The 6,857-nt window shown below is 47.8% G+C and overlaps 1 non-coding gene and 2 pseudogenes across 1 annotated transcript; 1 reads left to right on the forward strand and 2 right to left on the reverse strand.

Annotated features, from left to right (window-relative positions):
* The first annotated feature begins 219 nt into the window (after nt 1–219).
* LOC125968255 (U2 spliceosomal RNA) lies at nt 220–427 on the forward strand (annotated as a pseudogene).
* Nucleotides 428–5,046: 4,619 nt separating this feature from the next.
* LOC125968256 (U5 spliceosomal RNA) lies at nt 5,047–5,131 on the reverse strand (annotated as a pseudogene).
* Nucleotides 5,132–6,432: 1,301 nt separating this feature from the next.
* On the reverse strand, nt 6,433–6,598 carry LOC125968254 (U1 spliceosomal RNA). Its single transcript, XR_007481170.1, has one exon. It is a non-coding gene; the product is annotated as a U1 spliceosomal RNA (small nuclear RNA).
* Between the last annotated feature and the right edge of the window lie 259 nt (nt 6,599–6,857).

Consider the following 6,857-nt stretch of genomic DNA (forward strand, 5'->3'; position numbering starts at 1 on the left):
TGACCTTGTCATCTTAACCGAGAGCGACTTCTACATATGTGCAAAGGGTTTCATAGAGTAGAGAAAGCTAATAAAGCAAGAGAAGTGTTACAGCGATATAATGGCATAGCTCAAGCTCCCTAGCTAATCACATGTGCCAAAGAGGCCTATTCTAACAAACCGTTGGTGAGAATGGGTAGACGGGGAAGCCTGTAAGCGAGTCCCTCACTCGCATACTCCATCGCTTCTCTGCCTTTTGGCTAAGATAAAGTGTAGTATCTGTTCTTGGGTTTGGGGGATTAAGAGAGCTGACCGTAGAAGAGAGAATTTTAACCATAAAAGTGGTGATTTTACCCTTGCTTTTACTAATCAGTTCTGTTTTCATCCCAGCAAGTAAGTTGCTTTTAGAATTGGACCGAGCCATTTTTTACTTCACCTGGAAATCCAAGTCAGAGGGACTGAAGAGGGACACCATGAAGAAAAAGAAAAAAAAATAGAGGAGAAGGAGTCCCGAACTTAAAACTCTTCCTCGGAAGCAGATATGTTGCCCTGCACCTGCGAAGCGCGCTCGTTACACCAAATGCATCGAAAAGCCAAGCAATGACACGATTCTGGATGGGCTCATACTGTCACGGTTGGGTGGTGGAGCATGGAGCAGGACGACCAAGTGCAGCTCGGACCAGGGTTTATTGAAGCAACTCAAAATACAGACTCGGTAAACTGACATGACTTAAACAATAACTTGACTGACTGACCGGGACGTGGAACAAGAAGACAGCAGGACATGACGGCACCAAGACAGGACGACACACCGAACGACAGGAACCAAAACCAATGACCAAAACCAATGACCAAAACCAATGATCCGACAGGGAGAGAGGGGCAGACAGGACTTTTATACACGACAGGTAACGAGAGGCAGGTGGGAACAATCACACTGATCATGGGCACACAGGAGGGGAGGGGCGAGCACACAGACAGAAACCAAGACAGACACATAGTGGAGCAGGGCGAGACGTGACACATACCTCCGGAAACTAAAGCTAATACCCATCGACCAATGAATTCCTGTGTCTTTTAACGCGCCACCTTCTTATTTCTTCACCAAAAAGTTTTTGAAGAACTTTAAATTAGAGCAAGAAAATAGTGACATTTTAACAAGTCACAGATCTATGATCTCTGTCGTACAGCGGGAAGTGGTTTGTCCAGTGCTCGGACCCGCATTCGGCGAGCCCACAACAGTTTGGCACAACGTCAACCACCCCGCCCTCTCGAAACAAACTTGTTGGGACCTGTCGTGGATGGTGGCCCATGATGGCCTCCCAGTCAGGTCCGTTATGCACTCCCGGGGCATATCAGCGCTCTCAACGTGCCCCCGACCTGGCTGTGGCGCCCAGGAGTCAGTGTGGCACCTGCTCAGGTAGTTCATGGCTGCCGTATACCTGTGGGCGACCTGCAGTTCCCGGCAAGGGAAGTGTTGAATGCAGACATCAACATCTCAACAGACCCTTCGCACCCAGGTTGCAGCCTGTTTGAACTACTCCCCTCCGGACGCCGTTATAGAGCTCTGTACACTAAAACCAGCAGACACAGAGACAGCTTCTTCCCCCAGGCTGTCGCTCTGATGAACTCACACCACTCTTAGAGTCTCAGAGTCATTACTGTGCAATAACATCCCGCTTTCCACACCTTTTTTGTTTACACTGTTTGTACTATGTGTCCTCTCTGCATCCATTGCAGCCTGGTCATCCTCGAAGAGGGACCCTCCCATCTGTGGTCTCTTCTCAAGGTTTCTCATTTCCCCTAGCTGGAGTTATGAGTTTTTCCTTGCCCTCTTGGGAGTTTAAGATCAGTTTAAGATCAGGGGATGTTTGAGAATATCTTTCATTTTTCACATGTTGTTGTTAGTCACCTAAATGTTGAACAGAGGCTGTGATTTACCGAAGTCAAATTCCTTGTTTGGCACGCTCAAACATGGCGAATAAAAAACTCTTGAATCTTGAATCTTGAACCTTGTACTCTATGGGGTGAGCCCGTTGAAAATCAAGCAAGAAGACTTTACAAAGCAGTGGCTCACTTTTGCTGCCATCAAAGACGCCATGTGGACTTCCAGAAATTTGCTGGTAAGGAGGCACAGACAGACAAGGAAATGATGGAATTGGGCTAAAATGGTGCACGAAAACAGTGTGTATTCACCTTTATATTTTGCTTCATGTAGCCTTATCAAAATGAATAAAACTTCTCTCTGTATGTGCATTCACGTGTAACATTGAAGGAGGTAGATATTTTGTTTCAATATTTAAATAAATACCATCATTGTCTATTAAGACACTAAAAGTTGATGGAACATTTTTTGTAGGGCTGCTGTGTTTTAACAAGGAAAGACTCATGTGCTTATGGATGAAGACGACTTGTACTTGTGATTGTGCTTGTGAACAGTAAAGAGGAGTGCTTGTGCAATTGACAGGGTTGGTTATTGTTTTTTATTTAAAAACAATATTTTTTGCCAAATTACAATAGACTGGCATGTGCCAATTCAAATGGGTCCCACCAGAAGTTAAACTGCATTGACAAACGAAGCCCCTTCGTTAGTCATCACTTTACCGTGGAGGAGGGGTTTGCACGCCCCAATGATCCTAGCAGCCATCTTGTCTGGGGCTTCATGCCCCTGGTAGGGTCATCCATGGCAAACGGATCCTAGGTGAAGGGCCAGACAAAGCACGGCTCTCACAAGCCCCTTATGAAGAAAAACATAAATGGATTTTGTTTTCCCTCGCCCGGACGCGGGTCACCGGGCCCCACATCTGGAGCCAGGCGTGGAGGTGGGGCTCGAAGGCGAGCGTCTGGTGGCCAGGCCTTCGCCCACGGGGCCCGGCTGGGCACAGCCCGAAAAGGAAACATGGGTCCCCCTTCCCATGGGCTCACCACCTGCCGGAGGGGCCAAAGGGGTCGGGTGCAGTGCAAAATGGGCGGCGGAAAAAGGCAGGGACCTTGGCGGACCGATCCCTGGCTGCAGAAGCTGACTCTTGGGACATGGAATATCGCCTCTCTGACTGAAAAGGAGCCCGAGCTGGGCGTGGGAGGAGTTTGGCGAGGCCATGGAGAATGACTTCCGGATGGCTTCGAGGAAATTCTGGTCCACCATCCGGCGTCTCAGGAGGGGGAACCAGTGCACCGTCAACACTGTTTACACTGGAGATGACGTGCTGCTGACCTCGACACGGGACGTCGTGAGTCGGTGGGGAGAGTACTTTGAAGACCTCCTCAATTCCACCGACACGCCTTCCATTGTGGAAACAGGGCCTGGAGACTCTGAGGTGGACTCTCCAATCTCTGGGGTCGAACTCACTGAGGTAATCAAAAAAGTCCTCTGGGGCATGGCCCCGGGGGTGGATGAGATCCGCCCAGAGTTTTTAAAGGCTCTGGATGTTGTGGGACTATCATGGCTGACACGCCTCTACAGCATTGCGTGGACATCGGGGACGGTGCCTCTGGATTGGCAGACTGGGGTGGTGGTTCCCCTCTTTAAGACGGGAGACCGGAGGTTGTGTTCCAACTATAGGGGAATCACACTCCTCAGCCTCCCTGGTAAGGTCTATTCAGGGGTGCTGGAGATGATGGTCTGTCGGGAGGTCGAACCTCGGATTAAGGAGGAGCAGTGTGGCTTTTGTCCTGGCCATGGAACAGTGGACCAGCTCTACACCCTGGGCAGGATCCTCGAGGGGGCATGGGAGTTCGCCCAACCTGTCCACATGTGTTTTGTGGACTTGGAGAAGGGGTTCAATCGTGTCCTTCGGGAAGTTTTGTGGAGGGTGCTTCGGGAGTACGGGGTGCTGAGCCAACTGATAAGGGCGGTTTGGTCCCTGTATCACCAATACCAGAGTTTGGTCCGCATTTCTGGCAGTAAGTCAGATTCTTTCCCAGTGAGGGCTGGACTCTGCCAAGGCTGCCCTTTGTCACCGATTCTGTTCATAATGGTTATGGACAGAATTTCTACACGCAGCCAAGGCGTTGAGGGGGTCCAGTTCTGGGACCTCAGCATTGCGTCTCTGCTTTTTGCAGATGACGTGGTGCTGTTGGCTTCTTCAAGCCGTGATCTCCAGCTCTCACTGGGGTGGTTCGCAGCCGAGTGTGAAGTGGTCGGGATGAGGGTCAGCACCTCCAAATCCGAGGCCATGGTCCTCGGTCGGAAAAGGGTGGGATGCCCTCTCCGGATCGGGGATGAGATCCTGCCCCAAGTGGAGGAGTTCAAGTATCTTTGGGTCTTGTTCACGAGTGAGAGCAGGATGGAGCGCGAGATCGACAGGCGGTTTGGTGCAGCGTCGGCAGTAATGCGAACTCTGTACTAATCCGTCGTGGTGAAGAGAGAGCTGAGACAAAAGGCAAAGCTCTCAATTTACCGGTCGATCTACGCTCCTACCCTCAACTATGGTCACGAGCTTTGGGTCGTGACCGAAAGAACGAGATCCAGAATACAAGCGGCCGAAATGAGTTTCCTCTGCAGGGTGTCCGGGCTCTCCCTTGAGAAGCTTGGTCATCCGGGAGGGACTCGGAGTAGAGCCGCTGCTCTTCTACGGTGAGAGGAGCCAGATGAGGTGGCTCAGGCATCTCATCAGGATGCCTCCTGGACGCCTCCCTTTGGAAGTGTTCCGGACATGTCCCACCGGTAGGAGACCTCGCGGGCGATCCAGGACGTGCTGGAAAGACTATGTCTCTCGGCTGGCCTGGGAACGCCTTGGGATTCCCCGGGTTGAGTTGGATGAAGTGGCTGGGGAGAGGGAAGCCTGGGAGTCCCTCCTAAAGCTGTCTCCCCCTCGACCCAACCCGGATAAGCGGAATAGGATGGATAAATGGATGGATGATAAACGAGGTTTTAAACGTGATTGTCTGTCTGCACTCGGCATAATTTCTCTGTTTATGTGAACATGTTCACACGTGCCGGTATAAATTATGTGAACGTATGATTGTTGCACGGAGTATGATATAGGCGGCTATCCGTTGCAATATTGATATTCTTTCGCAGAGCATCAACAAATTGAGATATACTCTTATTGTTCCTCTCCACGGAAATGGTATACTCTTTATTGTTCCTCTCCACAGAAATCTTTAGTAAAAGGCGAAAGATTTATTCGATCTGAAGAGAAACGAGTGATCTGAAAATCTGAGTCAAAACGGGCCACCCCACTGCTGGTCTCACTAAATTCACAGGCGGTCTCACACTCAAATTGCAGCAACCATTCCTTCTAATACAAACAATAGAAGTTGATGGATTTACTATACTTACAAGGACTCAAGCAAAATAGAATGTTTAAACGAGTATTTTGTGTTCATTAATGTCTCACTTACTTTAAACATTGTTGGCGCACAGGATTGTAGGTATCTGATCGAACACTGATGGCGCTCGTTCTTTCAATTATATTGGGCGTCTATTTTGATTATTGATGGTAAAAACAGTTGTATGTCTTGGTACGTGTACTTTTGGTCTGAGAGAACGGGAAATGATCCCATCCCTGTGTTTTATTTGAAAATTTGTAATTTCATAACTTTATTCAACACAAATCGGGAAACAAAATACGATCGTAATTTCTCAAATGATTTTTCAAACTTCGGAAATGCTCTATGTCTCCCTTGTGTCGCAAATAATTGAGGCTTTTGACGTTGCTGGCATGGTTTGGAGTGTAATTCACCTCCACTGCGTTGGTGGCGTTTGATATTTGACATTAGAAAATATTTCTGTCATTTTACTTTAGAAAGTAAAAGTTGTTTTCTAGAAATCCATACTTGTGATGTATGAGGAACAACAATCGGGCGCATTCTTAAAAAGACAGACCTACAGCCGACAAAAAGGTTTTGATACGTTCATATCATATGACGAGTCAGGAACGTGGTAATTACATATTATTTTGCATTTGCTAATTTGGTGAATACAGTTTAACGAGCAAATGCACAGTGTTAGAGATTCGCTCAGTCCAACTTATTTTGCAAGAACCACACGGGAGACGAGTAAGTCCCTTTAGACACCTGCAGGTGGAGAGTCCATTCGTCGCTGTGCGTACAGCGATGTTCGAATGGAGGTCTGACTCTCGCCTCCTGCAAGAGCATTTTTATTAAGAGAAACAGGGTGGGGGTAAGAGTGGACTGAATAGAGAAAGCCCTTGACCTCTAGTCAAAACATAGCAAGGGGTGTTTTACGACTTTGTGTAGGATGGGACACGCTAGGTGATTTATCACAGGTTGCATTCCAACATAAGCATAAAACTAATCTAGCTAGGTTATTTATTACAGGCTGCATTCCAACATAATCATACGATAAGAATAATCTGGAGAACCCTGACACACAGTTCCAGAGTACAGTTAATTACATAATCAAAAGCGTTCAGTGTGTCACAGCATCGCAGACTTAAACTCCATGTGCATACTACTGCGCTTAATTTTTGTTTTCATCAGAAAGACCAGAGGAGAGCGCGAACACAGTCCCCCACTACCAGAAATAATGCAGTCAAGATTCACACAGTAGGGGAATTTGCAGAGGTCAGCACAACCGTAGTGCAATGGCTGAGCCTCACATGGGGTGAACCACCTTCTTGATCATGGGCCGACGTCTTTACCGCACACGCCATTTTCAGTCACGGGCTTAATTGCTAAAAACGTGTGGCACACATACACACTCAGTGGATGAAACAGGATTCGTAGAACTGTTTAAGTCAAAGTCAAAGTCAGCTTTATTGTCAATTTGTCCACATGCCGAAGACATACAAAGAAACCGAAATTTCGTTCCCCCCTATCCCATGGTGACAAGACATGGCCCACAACAGACAAACAAGTAAACAAGTATAACAAACGTGCTGAATAAATAATGAATAAATAACACAACAAAT

This window comes from Syngnathus scovelli, unplaced genomic scaffold (assembly GCF_024217435.2).
Source record: "Syngnathus scovelli strain Florida unplaced genomic scaffold, RoL_Ssco_1.2 HiC_scaffold_470, whole genome shotgun sequence".
In the NCBI taxonomy this organism is placed as follows: Eukaryota; Metazoa; Chordata; class Actinopteri; order Syngnathiformes; family Syngnathidae; genus Syngnathus; species Syngnathus scovelli.